The sequence below is a fragment of the Bubalus bubalis genome, chromosome 12 (assembly GCF_019923935.1).
Source record: "Bubalus bubalis isolate 160015118507 breed Murrah chromosome 12, NDDB_SH_1, whole genome shotgun sequence".
Classification (NCBI taxonomy): domain Eukaryota; kingdom Metazoa; phylum Chordata; class Mammalia; order Artiodactyla; family Bovidae; genus Bubalus; species Bubalus bubalis.
The window spans coordinates 36,352,755-36,375,399 of record NC_059168.1 but is presented as its reverse complement, the minus strand read 5'-3'; the positions used below and the strand labels follow the sequence as shown (position 1 = coordinate 36,375,399).

The following is a 22,645-nucleotide window of genomic DNA, read 5'->3' as shown; positions in this document are numbered from 1 at the left end:
TGCAAATTTATTTTATGGCGTCCCTCTTATCAAACTCTCTTACTATTTCTAACAGCTTTTCTGTTGGTTTTGTTGGTTTTCTAGGTAGATAATGTCATAAAATACAAATGATAATCTGTCTCCTGCTTTACAAGATTTTATTTTGCTTTTATTATATTGCCTTAAACTGTCAAAGCAGGGTTCAATGGTGGTGATGGCAAATCAGTTCAGTCGCTCAGTCGTGTCTGACTTTGTGACCCAATGGACTGCAGCACGCCCGGCTTCCCTGTCCATCACCAACTCCCAGAACCTACTCAAACTCATGTCCATCGTGTCGGTGATATCCCTACCTTATTCCTAACCCGAACTGGATTTGCCTTTAGCGTTTCAGCATTAATGATGTTTTCTTAAAGATATTCTTTGTTCTTTCCATGTGGGGTCTTTCCAGAACTTTATGGGCAGGTCCACCTGCCAAGTTTTGGGGATCCTGGGTCTGTGGGCACTGCTACTGTATATAAATAATAAACCAAGAAAAAAGAAACAACTCCCAAACTGGATAAACAAACTGCTCTAAGCTGAGTCACTGCTAGTCATGTAAATTTGCATGACTAAATCTCTACTCCTCCAAACCCAAAGCAATCCAAAAGAAAGGCTGTCCGAACACCAAACAGAGGTCATAAGCCTCGTATTCTATTTTTCTGCTTCTTTTGTTACCGTTAGTATAGGAATAGTAGAAGTTTTTTAACAGGCACATAAATAAGCGTTTGGGGGGACTTCCCTGGTGGTCCGGTGGCTAAGACTGTGCACTCCCAATGCAGGGGGTCCAGGTTTCATCCCTGGTTAGGGAACTAGATCCCACATGCCACAACTAAGAGTTTGCATGCTGCGACCAAGAGTTTGATGCCGCAGTGAATATCAGAAGTCCTGCGTGCAACAACTGAGACCCAGAACAGCCAAACAAACAAACAAAAGCATCTGGGGCTTTGTAAGAGAAGGCTCAGATTTTAAGATTTATGACCTATATTTTAAGCACTTTGTACATGTTTATTTCACAACAAAAATTTAACATAAAATGTCCTTACTAATGGGGTGAAAAGTTGTTACCACTAGTCAGAAAAACCAATGGCAAGAAATGGCTTGTGAGTCACAGCCAAACAAGATCACTAAGTGAACTCTGACAAAGCAGGATGGTGTCCACTTTACTCACTATGTATATTACCAAGGGCTGGCACATAGTAAGTGCTCAGTAAGTATCTGATTAGTTAAATTGATCATTGCATAATGGGCATCATAGAATTCAGGTTATATATAATTTTAAGACAAGAATACTAATGTGTATAATTTTAAGACAAGGATACTAATGTGTATTTGTGGCCTGGTAGAAAGTAATGCTTACAAACTAGGAATTTTCTCTAATTCAATTCCACAGTTACTACAAGTAGTGAGCATTATTATCATCTATGCTCAATCTGATGAAAGTGAAAGAGGAGAGTGAAAAAGTTGGCCTCAAGCTCCACATTCAGAAAACGAAGATCATGGCATCTGGTCCCATCACTTCATGGGAAATAGATGGGGAAACAGTGTCAGACTTTATTTTTTGGGGCTCCAAAATTACTGCAGATGGTGACTGCAGCCATGAAATTAAAAGACACTTACTCTGTGGAAGAAAAGATATGACCAACCTAGATAGCATATTGAAAAGCAGAGATATTACTTTGCCAACAAAGGTCCGTCTAGTCAAGGCTACGGTTTTTCCAGTAGTCATGTATGGATGTGAGAGTTGGACTGTGAAGAAGGCTGAGCGCTGAAGAATTGATGCTTTTGAACTGTGGTGTTGGAGAAGACTCTTGAGAGTCCCTTGGACTGCAAGGAGATCCAACCAGTCCATTATAAGGAGATCAGTCCTGGGTGTTCATTGGAAGGACTGATGCTAAAGCTGAAACACCAATACTTTGGCCACCTCATGCGAAGAGTTGACTCATTGGAAAAGACTCTGATGCTGGGAGGGATTGGGGGCAGGAGGAGAAGGGGACGACAGAGGATGAGATGGCTGGATGGCATCACTGACTCGATGGACTTGAGTTTGAGTAAACTCTGAGAGTTGGTGATGGACAGGGAGGCCTGGCAATTCATGGGGTCGCAAAGAGTCAGACACGACTGAGCAACTGAACTGAACTGAACTGATGCTCAGCCTGTGCTGGTGTTCATAGAGGTTAAGGAACTTGTATGAGCTGAGCTTCACATTTACTCCCTCCCTCTACTACAGAAGGATACCTTCCATATCACACAACATGAGGTGTATATTCACCCCTTACCTTCCAGTGTTAAGCGCTCTGCCGCTTTTATTTTCAGCATCTTATTTCCTTCTAGTGAGTGAAGTGAAAGTCACTCAGTCTTATGAGCCCATGGACTGTAGCCTGCCAGGTTCCTCTGTCCGTGGAATTCTCCAGGCCAGAATACTGGAGTGGGTAGCCATTTCCTTCTCCAGAGGATCTTCCCAACCCAGGGATGGAACCCAGATCTCCCACATTGCAGGTGGATTATCATCTGTGCCACCAGTTTGCATGATTATCTTGTTCATTTATTCATTTGTTAATTATCTGACTCTCGAGAGACAGTGCTATAAGAGTAGGTAAATTATTCCACTTGTTCCCAGCTATATCCTGGTGCCTGGAGCACACAGTTAAGTGCTCAAAAAAACTGAATGTGTTGAATGAATGAGTGAATGAGTGAATTGACTTAAGTACTTATAATTAGAGAAAAGTTCAACCCAATACTTCAGTGTCATCAGTGTGATATCAAGTACACGCCAGTCAGTTTAACGTTTAATGCTGGGAATGGTCAGGTAACTTGCTATCAAGAATCACGATTCAGAGTGGTCAGTTGGCATTATATAAAAAAGGCAACATTCCAGAGGCAGCTTCTACAGATCTTTTTGCCATTCAACGAATAACACTTTGCTATTATGCTATTTTATTAATAGGATTTTATTCTTGGATTAGTGGCATATTAGCACAATGTGTTCAAAATATATTATTACTGGTGAAATTAAAAGTATTCAAAGGACTTTCCTGGTGGTCCAGTGGCTAAGACTCTATGCTCCCAATGCAGGGGGCCAGGTTCAATCCCTGGTCAGGGAACTAGAGCCCATATGCTACAACTACAAGACCCCGAAGATCTCGCATGCTGCAACTACAACCTAGCACAGCCAAGTAAATTAATTTTTTAAGTATCCAAAATATGTGGATTGGTTTAAATGACTTGGAAACACCCCTCAATCACCCTTGTACAAACATAAGAATCTAGCAATTACAATGTGTGCCATTAGAGACATTAGGGGGTTGATTCTTTAATTGGTCCCATATCTAGCTACTGGCTTCAGAGAGAATTCTGACTGCATGGCTGCCCTGTCTTTCTCTAGTGGATTTTGCATGGAGGATGAAGTGTAAACACTTAAAAGAATCCCACAGAGCAGCAGAATTCCTTTGAGTTTACAGAAAGTCTGAATGAACTGCTTTGAGCCATTTGTTAATAAATACTTAGTTAATAAATACCTTTTGTGTCCCTGAGCTTTGCCTGAAGCCTGCTTTTATTATTACCTGGTAGCAAGTGTGCGAGAGAGTAGCTAAACACACCGCCTCCTTTACAGTTCTTACTCTTCACCAAAAAAGCCATGCGTGTCTAAATTGGCTTAGGCTCATTTTGCAACATGCACTCTACTAACCAGGCTGAATACAGAGGACATCAAAAGAGGATATTATTATCCTTCTGGAACAATCTACTGATTCAAGAATATTGTCACATTCTATTTTTAGGAGTACATATATTGACTTCTTCATGTAATGATTCCTCTCTTTCATTCTATTAATTAACTCATTATAAGCTGTTGGTAAGTTCCAGCCAATCAGTGTTCTTAATCAGGAGTTCATGAACTATAGCCCACAGGTCAAATCTGGCCAGCTATCTGTTTTTGTACAGCCCACAAGCTAAGCACAGTTCTGAAGTGCTAAAATGGTTAGAAAAAAATGAAAAGAATAATGTTCAGGTCATGTAAGTTATGTGAAATTCAGGTTTCAGCATTCATGAAGAAAGTTCACTGGAACACAGTTTCATTCATTAGTTTACATATCATCCATGGCTGCTTTTATACGACGGTGACAGAGTTTGGTAGTGACTGAGACTATTAGGCCCATGAAACCTAAACTATTTGCTATCTAGTTCTTTACAGAAAAAGTTTGCTGATGGGATACATTGTTGAACAAGTCAGGATATAGGCTCAATTCTCCTATGAGTGCAGGTTCCAGAGGGAGAGGAGGACAAACACAGAAATACCCAAAGGCAGGAAGTGTTATGGGAAATAAGAGTGGTGTGATAGAGACTGACACAAGGTCCACTGAGATGGAGCCCAACTGAGTCCTCTCTGAGGAAGTGATGTCTGAGTGGGGAACTGAAGGACAAGAAGACAGCCATGTGAACACGAAGACCCCTCAAGCTTGAACTAGGGAAAGGAAAAAAGGGCAAATGGGGCAGGTGTGTGGACGACAAGGGAAGAGTGACCACAGAAGAGTGGTATGTGCTCCTCTTCTTTCTAAAGACTGTCAGCAACAATAAGAATCTCCCTGGAAGTTGGTGACGACAGCTGAAGAGTCATTCATAACCACTTGGTCAACATAAAAAACTGTCAAAAGGGCAGACAAGCTGAGAGATTCTACCATTTCCCTCAGTTCACAGCCCCAGAAGAGGCAGCGAATCAACTGTGAAATTCCCCTCCCTCCTCCCACTCTTCATCTGCAACAAGGTGAGTGAGGAGAGGAAATCAAAGTAATAGAAACCTCTCAACATCAAGGTGCAGGAGCTACAGACTAGAACAGGAGCTAGAGACATTCCTGCAGCTCAATTTCCCCCCTTTCCTTCCCCCATCCTCACACTGCTCCTACTCCAGGTGAGGAAGCTTACTGTGTCTCCACACTCGTTTACAGCCGTAAGTTGTACACACTGTTGTGTGGTTGAAGATCTGGTGAAATGAAGGAAATTCAACCTTACTTCTTATAAATGTGTTCACAAATCATAACACAGGATCACTCTGAACAACTTCAAAAGCTTTACATAAAGCACCTGACTTTTGTGCTCTCTCTTTGCAAGCATTTATATGTATTTTTAATGACTATGGTTGGAGAGAATATGAATTTTTTAAAACTGATATTCCTATTGATACAAGTAAAGAAGTCAGCACTTTTTTAGAGAAAAACAAGCCTCTCCAGAGGGGAGAAAGAAATGTAATTAGAAATGTATTAAGGTTTAAAAAGCTGTTTTTAACTTGTTTCCTAAGAAACCAAAAATAGAACTGACAAGTACAACTTCCAAAGAAGCTTAGATCTACTTACTCTATTATTAAATTTTCCACTTCCAGTTTTTTAGAATAACTAATTTGAGGTTAAAAAAAAAAAAAAGCTCTTACATGAAATAAAATTAAGTTCTCCAGTTAATTGTGTTTGTGAGTCTTTTATTAGAGAAAATTGACCTCCATGAACAAAGAAATTGCCAGGGTCGCTCTCAAACAGGTTAATAATGTATTTTGCAATCATTGTAATTTTTAAATAACCATAACTGCCACCATCGTCTGCTGAATAACTTCCTGGCAGCTGAATTTATTTAATATGAAAGTAAATTAAAACTTAGTAAAGAGACAACTGTAAAGTCATTCTTCTGTAATACCATTTCATCCCACTCAGTGTCTTCAGTATGAGAAAAAACGTGATTGAAAATTGAGCTCGTATTTATTTTTAAAGTCCTAAGTAGTTGCATGAGATGAAAAGGTGCATGTTTGGGCCTGGACAGAACAGACATGAAAGAAGACCAGCAGGGAACTGAGAATATGTGATCAACCCAGGAGCCTCAAAAGTCACGTGCTTAGCCTCTTGTGCTCAGGCCCTAGGACTGAGCTGAAAAAGAGGAGCCATAAAAATTTAGCCATGAGTGAGAACCCTCTGTCCACATTTGACTGCCTAACTATGTCCCATTCCAGAAGCTCCAGGGCTTCAGATAAAGAGGTCAAGAGACCAAGAGTCTAAAGCATTTTCTCCTATCTTTTGCCTGTCTGAATCCTAACCTTTCTTTTTCAAATTCCCTCTTTTTTGTGAAGGCACATTCACAAATCCTGATCTTCAATCTAACCAGAGAAATGAACAGGTTTCCAACCATCTAAGGGACTGCGTCTGTTCTGATGAAATATTGTAATAAAAGTGTTACAGGATTTGGGAATAAAAGTTTTCCTCCTACATAGAATTGACAACCAAGTATTATCATCATCAAATTCTGAAAGGAGAAATGAACAATTGGAGCCAGATTGCTCCTTGGAACCTTAAAAGGAAGATGAGCAGTTCTGGACCTGCAAAGGCAGCCTCCTAAGTGCCATGTTCTTGGGGAGTACACTACCTCACTCAGTGGTGAACACAAAGTTCTAAGAATATAAAAACTGGCTGCTAATTCATTTAACCAGAAGTCAGGTACAACCATACTGGGGAAATGAAGGAAGCAGAGTGTGGTGTAAGTAGTAAAAGAGTTACATCTTCATCTATCATCATAGAAAGTCAATAGATAATGCCTAATATTAATGATTTAAGAGACACCAGTTTGAGAGTATTATTTTGAAATCAGGAGGCATGCCCAAAGAAATCACTAAAACAGTGATTGAGGAGTAAGAAGGGATGGGTTGGAGTGGGGTGCCTACCTTTTCAAAAAAAAATATTTTAGTACTAGTAGACTTTTTCAGCATGTGCAGGTATCAATATTATTTTATAAAAAAACAAAATTAACATATAAAAACATTTTATTTAAGGAAAAAATCTAACAATTTTTTGTGGATATTTTCTGTGTGCTATTTGTCAAAAATGCCTAGGGTAACATGGGTATATCTGATAGATCATAGTTGGTTTTAAATTCCTACAGATTGAAGTTTAGTGAGTATTCTAATGTGGGGGCCAAATTAAGAGGAGCATATCTGTATATATGTCAACAGAGCCCATAGATTAGAAATCCAAGTAGGAGTTTGGGGGGCTGGAAGGATGTCATGGACATGCTCCAAGTCACAGAAGCAGATAAAAACCAGGCAGACCTACCCAAAAAAATAGAGAAGAATAATATTCAGGGACACAAGAACACAGTAGCCATTTGGCGTTGGCACAAATGGTGCTATACATGTTAATTGGCCTTAGAAGATTCATTGCTAAAATTATAGACAGAAATCATCATCAGGGGAAGGTTAACTTCTGCTAAATAGCTTCCAGTTTTCTTCCAAGAGAAAAAGGGATGAGAGTAAAATACTTTGGAGAAAGAATACCATGTAAAATGGTTTAGGTAAAAAAAAAAGAGAGAGATTTTTTCCTGTAAGATTCCTATTTGGCTCCTCATGCAGAAAAATCAAGTTTTACAAATCCCAACAAGTTTAAAGGAGTGAAAATTGGCACCAAAATAGAGCTTTGGCTTATCTTAACGTTGGTCACTCAGGTTGATCATTTTATATGGGATTTAAGTGAACATATGCAATACAAATTTTGCCTTTATCATCCTTAGCTATCCAGAAAATGACAATACTTAAAATTTTATTTCTAAGTTATTATAGACACTCAGACTATAGAATTAATATCTCATCTATAATAATCATACTCTACACTAGCTGTATCTTCTTCTTACTCACTTTACACTTTCCCAAGAGATACTTTATATTCATTCTCACAGCTCTTCCTCTTTATTAACTTGAATTTCTCCTAATTTAATTCAATGATTAACATATACATATTTTTAAATAACTCAGCCAATATAAAACAATAGTTGACTTCTACTATACTTGTCTAAATATTATCCAATAGTGTGTCTAAAATTATGTTAATAACTATTCCTTTGGTAATATCCAACTGCTTTTCATGGTTCCTAAGTCATCATTCATGTTGCTTTTATCCTTTATTGGACAATCTGATGTAGGACATTTGACTCAGTGGTTTCGCCTGGGGCATGTTCTGATAGAGCAAAGAGGAATATGGACATTTTGACAAAACGCTTTTGAGAAATCTACACCAAAAGATAGACACAGTTTTTATTATAAGTTATAGTAACACCAGTGGTGGAGAAATGGGATGGAATGAGGCTCTCAGATGGCAGGGGGCCCAGGATCAGGTGAGGATCCTGATTTTGCACATTGCATGGTAATTTTTAAAAGTTGGCTTGTTGTTTAGAATTTATTGAAATATTCTACTCTCAAAACAATTGCATCAGCATAGACTGACAAAGACCATTTAGCTGTTATTCTGATTCTTTAAATATCGTCTACCCAACTTTCTTCCCATTGGATTTTCACAACAATCTCATGTACTATAAGATTACAGACATCACTTTTCACCCAAATAATTCGGAACACTGAATTTTAAAACACATTTTCCTACATAAGCATGATGTTACTACTAGACCTAAAAAATTTAGCACTAATTCCTTAATGTTTTTTAATACCCATGCTATATTCAAATGCCCCCTATCAGCACCTCAAATATCAGCACCTCAAACCCAGCTGGTTTGTCCCAACTAGGTAAAAAATCTGTTTGTGACAGAAATATGGAAAAATATTACAACTGAAAAATCTAGATATAGATGTTCATTATGCTATTCCCTTAATTTTGCGTGCATTTGAAAATTTTCATAATGATATAATTCTTTTAGACATTCTATCTTTGCAAATATGTCTATATACGTGAACAAGGTGGGACGTTTCTAACTCATGCTACTGAGCCCTGTCCTGTTTGATATTGTCATATTTGGACAATTATATAGAAAGGATATTTATCATGTCTCTTAGTTGATGTGTGGGGAATAATGAATGTGTTACATAGCTGAATCAAGATTCAAAAATATAACAAGGACTAGTAAAGAAATGATTGGTGATACACTGGGTATATTTTTATGTTAAGTAAGAGTCAGAGTAGAAGGTCACAGGTCACTAGATATAATGATGAAGAAGGGACCTAAGGAATACCATCTAGCTTTTGTGGCAGCTAGAGCAAATGGAATTGTTGGAGGTATTAACAAAATAGGGTTTTTCCTTTATTAAGAGGGGCTGGTGCCCTCCCTGCCTATGAGCTGTATCTGTGTTTTGTCAGAAGATGCTACCATGGGCACTGTTCCCATGAGCACTCGGGTGGTAAACATGCAAGTAGGGAAGGAGTGGGAGTGACATGGCAAGTGGGGCTACAAAAGCCAAACTGCTATAGAATCTTCAGTTTCCATTGTTGTGGAAGGCAGAGACTATATTACCTTTATATCCACAGTTTCCAGCACTCTGACATAGCAGATACTTCACAGTGTTCATGGAATGAATGAGTGCTTTCCTACAGGCTACAGGCAATAATCTATTCATCAACAGATGTAGAGATGCATAAACAGACTTAGCCATCTGGATGCTCTAAGGCAACACCATGGCCACATGGAATATACACACCTTGGTCTCTTTGGCTGCAACCAAATATCACGTCAATAATTGAGGCTGTACCCAGAGAAGAACATCAACAATGAGGCACCACTGGACCAGGCTCTAATTTTACTGGATGACTGTCTAAACCGGAATGTAAAGCCACAAACATCACAGCAGAGAGGGTCACATGAGTGTGTTTTGGCATTATTAAGACATTGTGTTTTCTACAACAATTTGAGTGGCTCAGACTCTTAATACCGTTACATGGGTTCCAAGGATTTGGGGAAAGATAATATTTTGCAAAATGGCCAGTATGTGTAAACTCATAAGCCTCACAGTTAAATCCTTACCAGTCTGGCTCTGGCTCACTTTTAAAATCTCTCCCAGTCAGAAAGTCTAAACTCCATGGTGGTGGTGGTGTTCAGTCACTCGTCATGTCCGACTCTTTGCGACCCCATGGGCTGCAGCATGCCAAGCTTCCCCATCCCTCACTATCTCCCAGAGTTTGCTCAAACTCATGTCCACTGGGTTGATGATGCCATCCAACCATCTCATCCTCTGTAGTCTGAACTATTTCCACATTCCCATGTGGTTCACTTCTGGAAGTTGCACCCTGGTCCTACCACCCTGTCTTTTATGAAGCTCCCCCTCCACTTCTTCACTCTGCTCTGAATATCCAAATTCTACTCACCCAAAAGTCCAAATCAGACTCCATAATTTTAACCTCCTTTGATCTCTTGAGGGTCTACCACACTTCTCTACCATTTAACAGAATGCTCTCTGTATAGGTAATTAAATTTCATAGGCAACGGTTTTATTTCCTCAGGTAGATTATAATCTCAATGCCAAGAATGTTTAATTTCCCGACGTGCCTAGCACAATGCTTCACGTGGGAGGGGTCCTAAATAAATATGAAGCACTCAATGAATTATTCCAAACATTTGTGAACCACTTCTTTTTGCCTGAAACTTTGTCTAAAACAAACTTCTAGTCTTTCTGGCTTCATCATGCCATGAATAAATTTCTCAGCTAAAAAAATAACTCAATCCTCAAGTGTTCCTGCTGCTGCTATAATAGAGGGTCTCGGAGACAGAACCTGGCAAACAATACCCTCTTGTCGCATTTAATAAGGGTGAGTCACTTTAAACTAGACAAGCAAGCACTGTATTCCAGAAATTGTCTCTTCCCACTGTGACTGAAAATATTCATTGATTTTAGATATATTAAACCATAAACATACTCAGAAATAAGAGGTAACTTTCATACGTGTATATGAGTATGGTTGATACCTTCCATACTCAAAATGTGCTCCATGGATAAACAGAATCCATCTCACTTGGGAGCGTGGATTAGAAATGCAGAGTATCAGGCTCTATCTCAAACTTACTGAATGAGAATCCTGTTTTTTAACAGAAACCCTAGGTGATTTAAAAAGTCTTGAACAAGCCCCAAGTGGGCAGAGCTGTTTGCACTGGAGTTTTTTATGTAGGCTCCCGAGAATATAGGCTTTCTGTCCTTTCGAAATAGTCTATACGCATGGTTCAGCACTTGCCGGACCCCACTGCCAGGGTTTCTCATTTAGTAGGTCTGGGATGGGACCCCAGAATCTCCATTTCTAACCAGATTCCAGGTGATGCCTGTGGTGATGCTGCTGGTCCAGGAATCACAACCACTGACTCACTTCACCTAAAAATCACATGTTGCATATTCAGGGGATTCTGCTTCAACTGCACTCCCAGGAGAAGGGGGAATATTAAGATAGCAGAGAGAAAAGAGCAAAAGAAGTGGCAGCAAAACGTTTCATTTGTGTTACAGGAAGATAGCAGTTAAACGTTCCTTTGTACACAGTGGGGTAAAAATAGTTGAAGAAATTACTATAGCAACAGCTGTGTTATCCTCTAGGTTTTTCTCTACTAACAATTCAGAAAAGGAAGCCTGTCTTCCCATCTTACAGAAATTGTTTCAACACTGAGCCTTATCAAAAACAAAAGCCATAGGAAACAGATCCCATTCGTTAAGGACTATGAGGTAATAATACAGATTTAAGATGCATTTGAAAATGACTCTGAGGCCTGGATTTGGATTCTTTGGTCAAGCAGTGAAACATAAGTCAGTTTTTTATATCTGTGACTCTAAAACCAGAAAAGGACAGCAGAACGATGTTGAGAACATCTTACCAATTTTTAAACTTTAAAAATAATCTCAGTTCCTATTTAAGAGTCTCAAAATTATAAATAAAACAATGTATGTATGTATAAACCAAAGAGCTCCACCTAGAGTTGAAAAAAAAATATTACTTAATGCACACAAATAGAAAAGCTCCATTCACCCATATCTTATGTATAGTCTTTTTTGTTGATGTTGAAAATAACTATTTTTATGAAATCTTTACAAAAAGGATAACTTTCTGAAATGTGAAATACTGTTAATTAAAGGAGAACTGAGTTTCAAATAATGCTGTAAACTACTTACTTCTAAAAATTTGATAGTAATATTTGTTATTATGGATGATTTAGAAGCCATTGTCTTAAAGCAAAGTATTTGAAAGTTGGGATCATGTTTAAAGCATCATAAAGAAGATTTAAAAATGGATTCTTACCTGAACTTGCTGTGTGACCTTGAGCAGCTCACCCTCCAGCTCTGAATTTTCTCACCATTGAGGATTAAACAAGATCAGCGGTTCTCAGCCTGACTGCACTTTGGAAGTATCTGGGAATATCAAGAAATCGATGCCTGGGTCCTACCCCTAGAGATTCCAATTTAGTTGTCTACTATAGGGCCTAACCTAGTCGCCTTTGAAAAAGCTCCTGGGTGATTCTAATATGCACAGAGGCTGCTTTGGATCAGCTTGCTCGATTGCACCCCCCAAACCTATTACTCTAGTTAGTGGTTCTTATGCTTCAAGTACTTCAGAGTCACATGGTAGTCTTGTCAAAACACAGATTGCCGGACTCACTGACAGCTCCCCCCAGCCCCCGCTCCCCGCGGCTAGGGCTTCTGATTCTGCGGCGGCCCAAAATTTTGTATTTCTAACAAGTTTCCGGGCTTCCCTTGTGGCTTAGCTGGTAAAGAATCCCCCTGTAATGCTGATACTACTAGTCCAGAGTCATAGTTAGAGAATCTGTTCCACATGGTTACCTCAAAACTACACTTCCCTAACTCCCCAGATTATTCCTCTATTTTATCAAACCACAGTATGATATTGTTAATTAGTCTCCCCGATTCCCGCCTCTCTACCTCCAGTTCTTAGCCTACACCACCAAGTTAATATCCTAACCCCCAAATTCTGTGCTGCTCCCTGACTGAACTTTTTCAATGACTCCCCAGTGCTGAAAGAAGACAAGACCAACTAACACAACATACAGGATTTTCACAATTTGACCCCAAACTTCCTTTCTAATCTCAGTTTCCAATAGTCCCTGACATTTGCCTGCGCTCCAGTCACTTGTATCCAAACACACACAAAGGTTCAGTGCCTTTGTGCCTGGTATTCCCTTCTCCTGGCATGTCCTTATCCCACTTCCTCTTTTCGACATGCATATTCTGTCTGTTCTGTGTGCCAGGACCTGTGCTAGGCTTGGGGAATTCGGGGAGAACAGGAAGACCCCTTCCCTTCAGGAGTCTTGTGATGTGGTGGGCATTGTTGAGCAGTGAACCCACACCATTACCCACCCCCCTCCCTCACTGTATATTTTCTCTATATTATGAGGTTTTTGACATCTTAATAAAACCTTTCTGGCTGGAGACAGGCTGCCCCTCCTGGAGGCTTGCCAATTCTTAGAGATAGCCCTGAGCTTGCCTTTAATGCAAACTGACCCCTCTGAGCCCTACCCCCTCCATTGGGCCCCGCATCCCAACAGGCAGTAATCCTTTCTCTTAAATATCCCTCAGGCTTCTCAGGTGGCTAGTGGGAAAGAACCCGCCTAGCCACAAACGAGATGCAAGAGATGTGAGTTCCATGCCTGGGTCAGGAAGATTCCCTGGAGTAGAAAATAGCACCCCGCTACAATATTCTTGCCTGGGAAATCCCATGGACAGAGGAGCCTGGCGGGCTACAGTCTATGGGGTTGCAGAGAGTCAGACAGGACTGAGCAACTAAGCACTTACTTAAACGTCCCAGGGCCAGATTCCAGGCAGCTAGGGACAACTCTACAGTCCAAAGCCCTCCAGAATGATTCCAACAGCCAACCCTAAACTTTTCACCCGCCCTGCCTTGCCTTCCTACAGATACCCCCAACAAAGGCTCTGGCCTAAACCTTCCCCTCGCTGCCTCCTGATTCCCCTGCCATTGTCTCTTTGACTGTGCAAGGCATGCCTACCTAGCCTCCAGGACCTGTGAGCATAGTAAACTTTTCTGTGAACTTTAAATAGGTGGCCCCACCAAACTGACCCTCTCATAAAAGAACACTCACCTTGGTTACCATGGCTGGGAAGCTGGTTTCAGCTAGAGATGGCCCATGTTGCACACACGGAAATGCACTGCAGGCTGGTGGGGGCAGGCAGGGGTGGCAGGGAGGTGCGAAGTTTGCTTCCCAGATGAAAGGGAATTGACCCAGGGCCATCCCCTCCCTCCAGCCTTCAGCCACGGTGCTGGAAGTCGGAGCAGTCCTTTTACAACCGTGAGGGAAAAAGATAAGAAAACCCCACAGACCCAGGCCCTGACACTGAGGACTAGCACACAGAATGCAACATCCACTGACCTCCAAGCCCCTTTATATCTAAGAACAAACCCCCCTCACCTGTTGGAGCCACTTGCTTTAAACTCGCACTACAGCTGAAAGCATTTTCTGGGGGCGAAGATAGGGGATAGCAAGTAAGTAATTACTAACAGCTGTGCTAAGCGATGTGAAGAAGCAGAGCACAGGGTGGGGGAGAGCGGAGAGTGGATAACAGCGTGAGTGGGGGGTAATCAGCGAGGCTTGGAGGTAAGGGAGGCAGAGGGAAGAGGGTCTGAGAGTCCTAAGAGAAGAAAAGCATGGTATGGAGAGGGGACTGAAAGGCCAGTAACAGGGAGAGCGGCCGATGAGGCCGGAGAGGCAAACCCAGGCCCATCCCCTCAAGGTAGGAGGGAGCACCTTCCACCGGGCACCCCAGCTCTCCAGTCCCAGGCTCCTCCCTTGTATCTCCCAACCTGTGCTGAATTCACCTGCTTCCCTCTTTCCCCCAGACAGACACTTTGGACTTTTCACAACACCTTTAACCATTTTGTACCCTCAGCAGGGAGATGGAAAGACACTAAACATTCACTGAATGAAAAAATTATCATGAGAGGCTATTGTAACTGTTTAATCCAGTAAGAGGGCTAATTTATGACTGTTTCTGAGGCCCAGTTCTGCAGTCTAACCCTACCACCCACCCAGTCTGCCATCTTTACATGACTGGATGAGATGCTTGCCCCATTCGAACTTATTGCTGTTAAACTATTAGGTGACCTTCAATGAGCCGGTCAGCTCTACAATTTCCTGACTTTCAAGTATTTTTTAAAAGCACAAAGAGCTTGATGTTAGCACCCCAGCCAAAGAAACAGAAATACTTCTATTAGGCATTGAAATATTATCCATATTTGTTTTTAAATAGCAGGTTTGGAGTGGCTTTATTTAATTTCAATTTCTTAATTTTTATAATTGACTTGATTCACTTAAAATCAGTCCAATTGTTTACTTACAAATTACAAAGGCAAACAAAACTTTCTCATCCATGAGTCCTTATTTGACTCAGTATTTATTTGAAAAATACTTCATAGACTATAATAGAAAGTGAATCACCAAGTTTAAATTTAAAATGCACTCATGTTTAGGAAACAGTTTAAAAATATAGGGCAAAGCACACACTGTGGTCGGGGAGGGCAGCAGGGAGCAGTATTTTAATGGTCTGTGTGCTAAGGCACTCAGTCGTGTCTGACTCTTTGTGACCCCCATGGACTGTAGCCCCCCAGACTTCTCTGTCCATGGGATTCTCCAGGCAAGAGTACTGGAGTGGGTTGTCATTTCCTTCTACAGGGAATGTAAACCATAGGCTTTAGTTAATAAAAATGTATCAACACTGGCCATCAATTGCAGCAAATGTATCACAGTAATGCAAGATGTTAATAACAGAGGAAGTGACTTGGGGAGAGATATATAGGCACTCTCTCTACTTTCTGTTCAATTTTTCTGTAAACCAAAAACTGCTCTAAAAAGTAAAGTCCATTAATTTTTAAAAAATGTGTTGCATTGTGCGTTTATTAAATATGATGAACTAAATTCACATATTTAAAGTGTAAACTTTAAAGCAAAAGTCATGCATCTAAGTACTTTTAATAAAGATTTTATATTGCAGAAGAAAAGCAATGACTTAGAATTTGAGGTCTAAAACCTGATATTAGAACTCTCACTCTACTGTAGATATTTTTCATGTTTCTAGTTTTCCAACAGAGTAACTGATATCAAATAAGTTACATTAAATTTTTTTTCCAAAATTACATCTTCTCAGTGAATTTTTGTTTTTCTGAAAAATGTCTGTCTTCCATATTGCCATAGAACATGTCATGAAAAACACACACACACACAGACAGAACATCTAATGGAACTTTCTTAATAACACTGCTGCTGCTGCTGCTGGGGCTGCTAAGTTGCTTCAGTCGTGTCTGACTCTGTGCGACCCCATAGCTGGCAGCCCACCATCCCTGGGATTCTTCAGGCAAGAACACTGGAGTGGGTTGCCATTGCCTTCTCCAATGCATGAAAGTGAAGTCGCTCAGTTGTGTCCAACTCTTATCGACCCCATGGACTGCAGCCTACCAGGCTCCTCTGCCCATGGGATTTTCCAGGCAAGAGTACTGGAGTGGGGTGCAATCGCCTTCTCCATCTTAATAACACTATCAGTTTGTAAAAGGATTTAAATGAATCAAGTATAAAAATACTAGCAAAGCATTTTGAGATTCTCAGATGATAAAGTTAGGAAAAACTAGCAAGTCTGTTAACAGAAATTCATGCCACTAATGGTCTGTCAGAGAAAAGTTATTTTTACAAATATTAATTAACTTTGAATCTGACACTACCTAATGATTTATGAAATCCATTGCTTCATTCCCATCCACTTCTGTAACCGCTGGAAATTTAAAACAATGGCATTTCATTGTCAGAGCAAAAGGCTGTTATAATTTGACATTCCATACAAATGCTATTTGTGAAAAAATAAATACAATTATATCGACAAATACATCTATTCTACTTCTGACTCACACTAAACACATTTAAAGTATATATATGTTATCAACTCTGTACTGAACCATAGAATCTTAGCTGGACAGGGTCTTTGAGGCCACCTACACTAACTTAATGCTTCCCAGGTGGTGCAGTGGTAAAGAATCTGCCTGCCAATGCAGGAGATGCAGGAGACTTGGGTTTGAGCCCTTGGTTGGGAAGATCCCCTGGAGGAGGAAATGGCAATCCACTCCAATATTCTTGCCTGGAAAATTCCACGGAGGAGGAGGAAAATTCCAGAGAAGCCTGGCAAGTTACAGTCCACTGGGTTGCAAAGAGTTGGACACGACTGAGTGACTGAGCACGCACACTCACAGCACATACTACCTTACTATCCAATGAGTTAGATCTTCTATAACACCCTTGACTCTTCTCTATACCAGGAGTCTGAAACACTTTCTGTCAAAGACCTGATAGTAAACACCTTGTGTCCATCCAGTCTCTGTTGCAAATGCTCATCACTGCCTTTGTAGCACAAAAACAACAGCAGACAAAACAGGAACAAATGGACATGGCTGTGCCCCCAATCTGGAGAAGGCAATGGCACCCCACTCCAGTACTCTTGCCTGGAAAATCCCACGGACGGAGGAGCCTGGTGGGCTGCAGTCCATGGGGTCGCGAAGAGTCAGACACGACTGAGCGACGTCACTTTACTTTTCACTTTCATGCATTGGAGAAGGAAATGGCAACCCACTCCAGTATTCTTGCCTAGAGAATCCCAGGGACGGGGGGCCCTGGTGGGCTGCCATCTATGGGGTCACACAGAGTTGGACACGACTGAAGTGACTTAGCAGTAGCAGTGCCCCCAATAAACTTTTATTTATAAAACAAAGAGTAGACCAGATCTGGCCAGAAGGCCACAGTATGCCAATGCCTGATGGAGATCCCTCCCAGTTACTGATAAAATTCCATTAGATATGTTTGACACCTTCAGAGGAAAATTCTCTGCTGGGGTGACTGAAATAAGCAAATTCACCCATTGCTATAAATAAATATTGCCTTCTGAAACAACACAGAACATCTATCCTTTGCCTTGTATCAGTCCTCCAAGTACTTGAAGTAAACGATCACAATTCCCTCAAGTAGTACTTTCTTCAGTCTAAATACCCCCATGCCGTCAAGCATTCCTTCTATTATGACCCAGTTTTCCAGACCACGTGACCAACTGATCATCCTGTTGTATACATACCCGAGTCCATTACCCTTTGAAGTGCAGAGTAGAGATACATGACATATGGTTTTCAAAATATGCAGTAATCAAGATGGAATTTTAATTTTAGAATTTGGCTCACTGTCTCCAAATACAAATGTTTTTAGTTTCCTGGGGGTTTTGTTTCGACAAAATTACTATTTAGTCTTTAAGAAAAATATATTTTGTGTAGATATGGCCAAAGGTTAATGCCCAGTGTCATAACTCTATATATTAATTTTAAATGATTACCAAGAAATAGAAAGTATTTTTTGTTTCATTTTGAAACCAAAAAAAGTGGGCTTAATAAAGCAATGAATTCGAAATGGTTCCTACACATCAAAAAATGTTGGCAGAACTTACCTCTACAATTGGAATCATAGTGCAATTTACAAAAGAAAACCATCAGTCATTTTTTCAGAGAAAATGAAACACAGAAGAGGAATAAAAACACACACACCAACACACACATCTGCAGTGTGTCCTTGGATGTTTCTGGCCTGTTAGCAAGAACAGGACATGGTTGCTATAGTCAGAGCCAGGATAAACCTCTAAATGATGGTCCTTGTTTTATTTCACATTTCAATAACTTGGGAAGAAAACATATCCATGTTTTAAAAGACAATTTAGTTCTAATTTCCATGACTTATTATCATAGCATTCTAAAAAATGTTTTAATAACTAGAAAAAATAATTTCATATTTATATAGCTATAAATGCACTACATTTGGTCTTTTATCACCCATTTCTGTAACTTACTGTACTTTAATTTTTTGATCATTCAGTACCTTAAAAAGTATATTGCACATAGTAGATGCTAGAGGAGTAAATTCATTGTTTAAAGTATAAATATTTTTATTTGTACCAACATCACAATTTATGTTTGTTAAGTCTGATTTAAACTCTCTGGTGTCTGCTTCCTGCTTGCTTTATCATCACAAAAGCTCTCCCTGGGTAATCCCATCCATGTACAAGACTGCAAATACTATCCACATACAGATGACAACCAAACTTGTTTCTCCAGCCCAGTTTCTCTGCAGGGATGACCCACATATCTGAGAGCCTAGTGGCACTTCCACCTGGCAGTCCAACCACCACTAAGACAGCGCGAGCAAAGATGGAACACCCTGGGTGATCTCATGAATGTGTGCTGATTACTCATTAGGTGCCATGTGCTGTGCTCAGCGCTCCATACAGATTTTCTCACTTAATCTTCACAGTGCAGTTAAACATGGCATTTCCTTTTACCTGAAACCCCATTCAAATGATAGCATCCAAAATATGAAATATGTAACCAACATCATTCATTAACTGCCTAGTATCCATCCCCTTGCCCATCTTCCTGGATGAATTGGAACAACACTTTGTTCAGAGTATCAACATGTCAAACCAATTTCTTAGTCTTCTTTGCAGCAAGGAGTAACTATAGGACCATATAGGAGCCAGTCTGTTTTGGGAAGTTCAGGAAACAGCACAATCCTTATTCTTTCCTTCCTTCCTCCTGACTTAATAGTGGATATTATGTGCAGCTTCACTTTTTCATTTTTTTGACCATCAGGGAAAGGCCAAGAGAAGCACAGAGACACTAGCCTTCATATCACTGAGCTATTGAACCAAGGCCAGTAATCATCTACCTCCATACTTGTTACTGAGAAAAATGAACTCCTGTATGTTACAAACATTTTCAGTATGGTTTTCTACCAACCCACTGCTGAAAACAGTCCTGTTAGATACAAAACTGTAATGTGAATTAGAGACTTCAACATACTAGAATGAAAGCAAGAGGAAACAAACTAGAAGAAAGAGCAAACAAACCAGGAGGAAGAGCAACTGCACAGAAAAACAAAGGATGTTACAGCCCAAGTGTTTGCAGTGTGTTAGTTGCTCAGTTGTGTCTGACTCTTTGAGACCCCATGGACTGTTGCCCACCAGGGCTCTTCCGTCCACTGGATTTCCCAGGCAAGCATACTGGAGTGGGTAGCCATTTCCTCCTCCAGAGAATTTTCCCAACCCAGGAATCAAACCAATGTCTCCTGCACTGCAGTCAGATTCTTTACTATCTGAGCCACCTGGGTAGCAAAACCAACGGAAACAAGTTGACTTACTTCATAGAACCCATGGAAGACTGGGGATTTGGAGGCACCAAGGCACCAAAGTGCTTCACTCAATATGCCAACAAATTTGGAAAACTCCGCAGTGGCCACAGGGCTAGAAAAGGTCAGTTTTCATTCCAATCCCAAAGAAGGGCAAAGCCAAAGAATGTTTAAACAACCACACAATTGCACTCATTTCAAATGCTGGCAATACTCAGAATCCTTCAAGCTAGGCTTCAGCAGTAGGTGAATCAAGAACTTCCAGATGTATAGGCTGGATTTAGAAAAGGCAGGAATCAGAGATCAAATTGCCAACATCCACTGGATCACAGAAAAAGCAAGAGAATTCCAGAAAAATATCTACTCTGCTTCACTGACTACATTAAAGCCTTTGACTATGTGGATCATAACAAACTGGAAAATTCTTCAAGAGGTGGGAATACCTGAACTCCTTACCTGCCTCCTGAGAAACCTGTATGCAGATCAAGAGGCAACAGTTAGAACCAGACAGGGAACAACAGACTGGTTCAAAATTGGGAAAGGAGTACATCAAGGCTATATATTGTCATCCTGCTTATTTAACTTATATGCAGGGTACATCATGTGAAATGCTGGGCTGGATGACTCACAAGCTGGAATCAAGATTTCTGGAAGAAATATCAACAACCTTAGATATGCAGATGATACCACTTTAATGGCAGAAAGTGAAGAGGAACTAAAGAGCCTCTTGATGAAGGTGAAAGAGGAGAGTGAAAAGGCTGGCTTAATACTTTACATTCAATAACACTAACATCATGGCATCTGGTCGCATTGTTTTATGGAAAATGTAAAAGTGGTGGAAGAGTGGAAAGCAAGACATATTTTCTTTTCTTGGGTTCCAAAATCACAGCAGATGGTGACTGCAGCCATGAAGTTAAAAAACGTTTGTTCCTTGGAAGAAAAGTGATGACAAACTTAGACAGTGTATTAAAAAGCAGAGACATTGTTTTGCCAACAAAGGTCCATATAGTCAAAGCTATGGATTTTTCCAGTAGTCATGTATGGATATGAGAGTTGGATCATAAAGGCTCAGCACCAAAGAACAGATGCTTTCAAACTGTAGTGCTGGAGAAGGATCTTGAGAATCCCGTGAACTGCAAGGAGGTCAAACAGGTCAATCCTAAAAGAAATTAGTCCTAAATATTCACTGGAAAGACTGATGCTCAAGTTGAAGCTCTAATACTTTGGCCACCTCATGCAAAGAGCTGACTCACTGGAAAAGACCCTGATGCTGGGAAAGATTGAGGGCAAGAGAAGAAGGGAGTGACAGAGGATGAATGGTTGGGTGGCATCACTGACTCAACAGACATGAGTTTGAGCAAGCTCCGAGAGACTTGAGTGAAGGACTGGGAAGCCTGGTGTGCTGCAGTTCATGGGGTGGTTGAGAGCCAGTCATGACTTAGAGATTAAACAACAACAACAAGGACTGCAGAAGACAAGACCTAAAGATTTAGCATTTGGAGCGCCCAAACAAAAAGTCAGCTCTCCATCAGTCACCACCATTCCTCAAGTCAACAAGTCTGCAATTACATGTTTGAAAATCTCCTTAAAAATCTGTTTATTCTTGGCTGTCTGTTCATATTTATGAGAAAGTCACTGAAATATAATTGTAGGGGAAGGCTGGATATGAAAGAGAGAAGCAAAACAATCAGAAAAAAAAAAAGACAAGGAGGGGTGAAAGGAAAAAAAGAGAAACTTAGAGAAAACAAAAACAAAGCAAAAAGCAGAAGAAAACTGCAAAATCACATTTTCCTCAGAGAAATACGAAAAAAAAAAAAAAAAAACCCAAGAACAAGGCACTATGAGGTAGAACAATCAAAATATTGCAGCAGAAACAAACAAAACTAATGGAAGTTTAGAAGATGAAGTTGAGACAATTTCCCAGAAAATGAAGTTTGGAGACTAGGTGAGAAAAGTCAAAAATTAGAGGATCAGGGCCACATAGAAATCTCAAAAGACGAGAACCATGAAGTGAGAGAGAGGAACTTCCCTGGAGGTCAAGTGGTTAAAAATGCGCCTTCTAATGCAGGGGATTTGGGTTCAATCCCTGATCAGGGAACTAAGATCCCACATGCTGTGGGGCAATTAAGCCTGCATACTGCAACAAATGAAGCCCACAACTAAAGAAAGCCCGCATGCCACAACGAAGACTCAGTGAAGCCAAAAAAAAATTTTTTTAAATAGTGAGGGAGAAAGAAATTGTCAAAGGAAGACAATTCTTCTCTAAGAGCCCACATCTAAAGTGGAATTAAAACATTCATGAAGGTAGATGATTGTGAAAATGCAGAAAAAGAGGAAGAAATTGAACATCTAAAAAGTTTTCTGATAGGAACAAACAGGTGTGGCTCCCAAACCTTTGTATGAAAATGACATCAAATCTCTCAACACAAGAAGTCACGGAACTATGCCTTCATAGTTCTGAATGGAAGATGATTTGGGGCATAAGATTTTATAACTCCAGCAACCGAGTATGAGGGCAGATGAAGGCAGGCAAGGACAAAAACTTTTTGTCTCTGCCGGGAGCCGGCATATTGCATATTGAGTGCATATTGCATATTGAGTGCAGCACTTTCCACAGCATCATCTTTCAGGATCTGGAATAGTTCAACTGGAATTCTATCACTGCCGGGAGCCAGCGTGAGGA

At 40.4% G+C, this 22,645-nt stretch overlaps 1 protein-coding gene and 1 long non-coding RNA gene across 8 annotated transcripts in view; both read right to left on the bottom strand.

The window, feature by feature from the left end:
* Positions 1 to 15,027, bottom strand: part of LOC123328481 — a 35,661-nt gene extending 20,634 nt beyond the window's left edge. Inside the window, exons 1-2 of the long non-coding RNA XR_006543332.2 lie at positions 13,849 to 15,027; positions 12,036 to 12,145 (exon numbers count right to left, since the gene is read on the bottom strand). This is a non-coding gene — a long non-coding RNA (uncharacterized LOC123328481). The remainder of the gene's footprint in view (positions 1 to 12,035; positions 12,146 to 13,848) is intronic.
* ACYP2 (acylphosphatase 2) overlaps positions 1 to 22,645 on the bottom strand; it is a 193,203-nt gene that overhangs the window by 136,523 nt on the left and 34,035 nt on the right. The window lies entirely within an intron of this gene.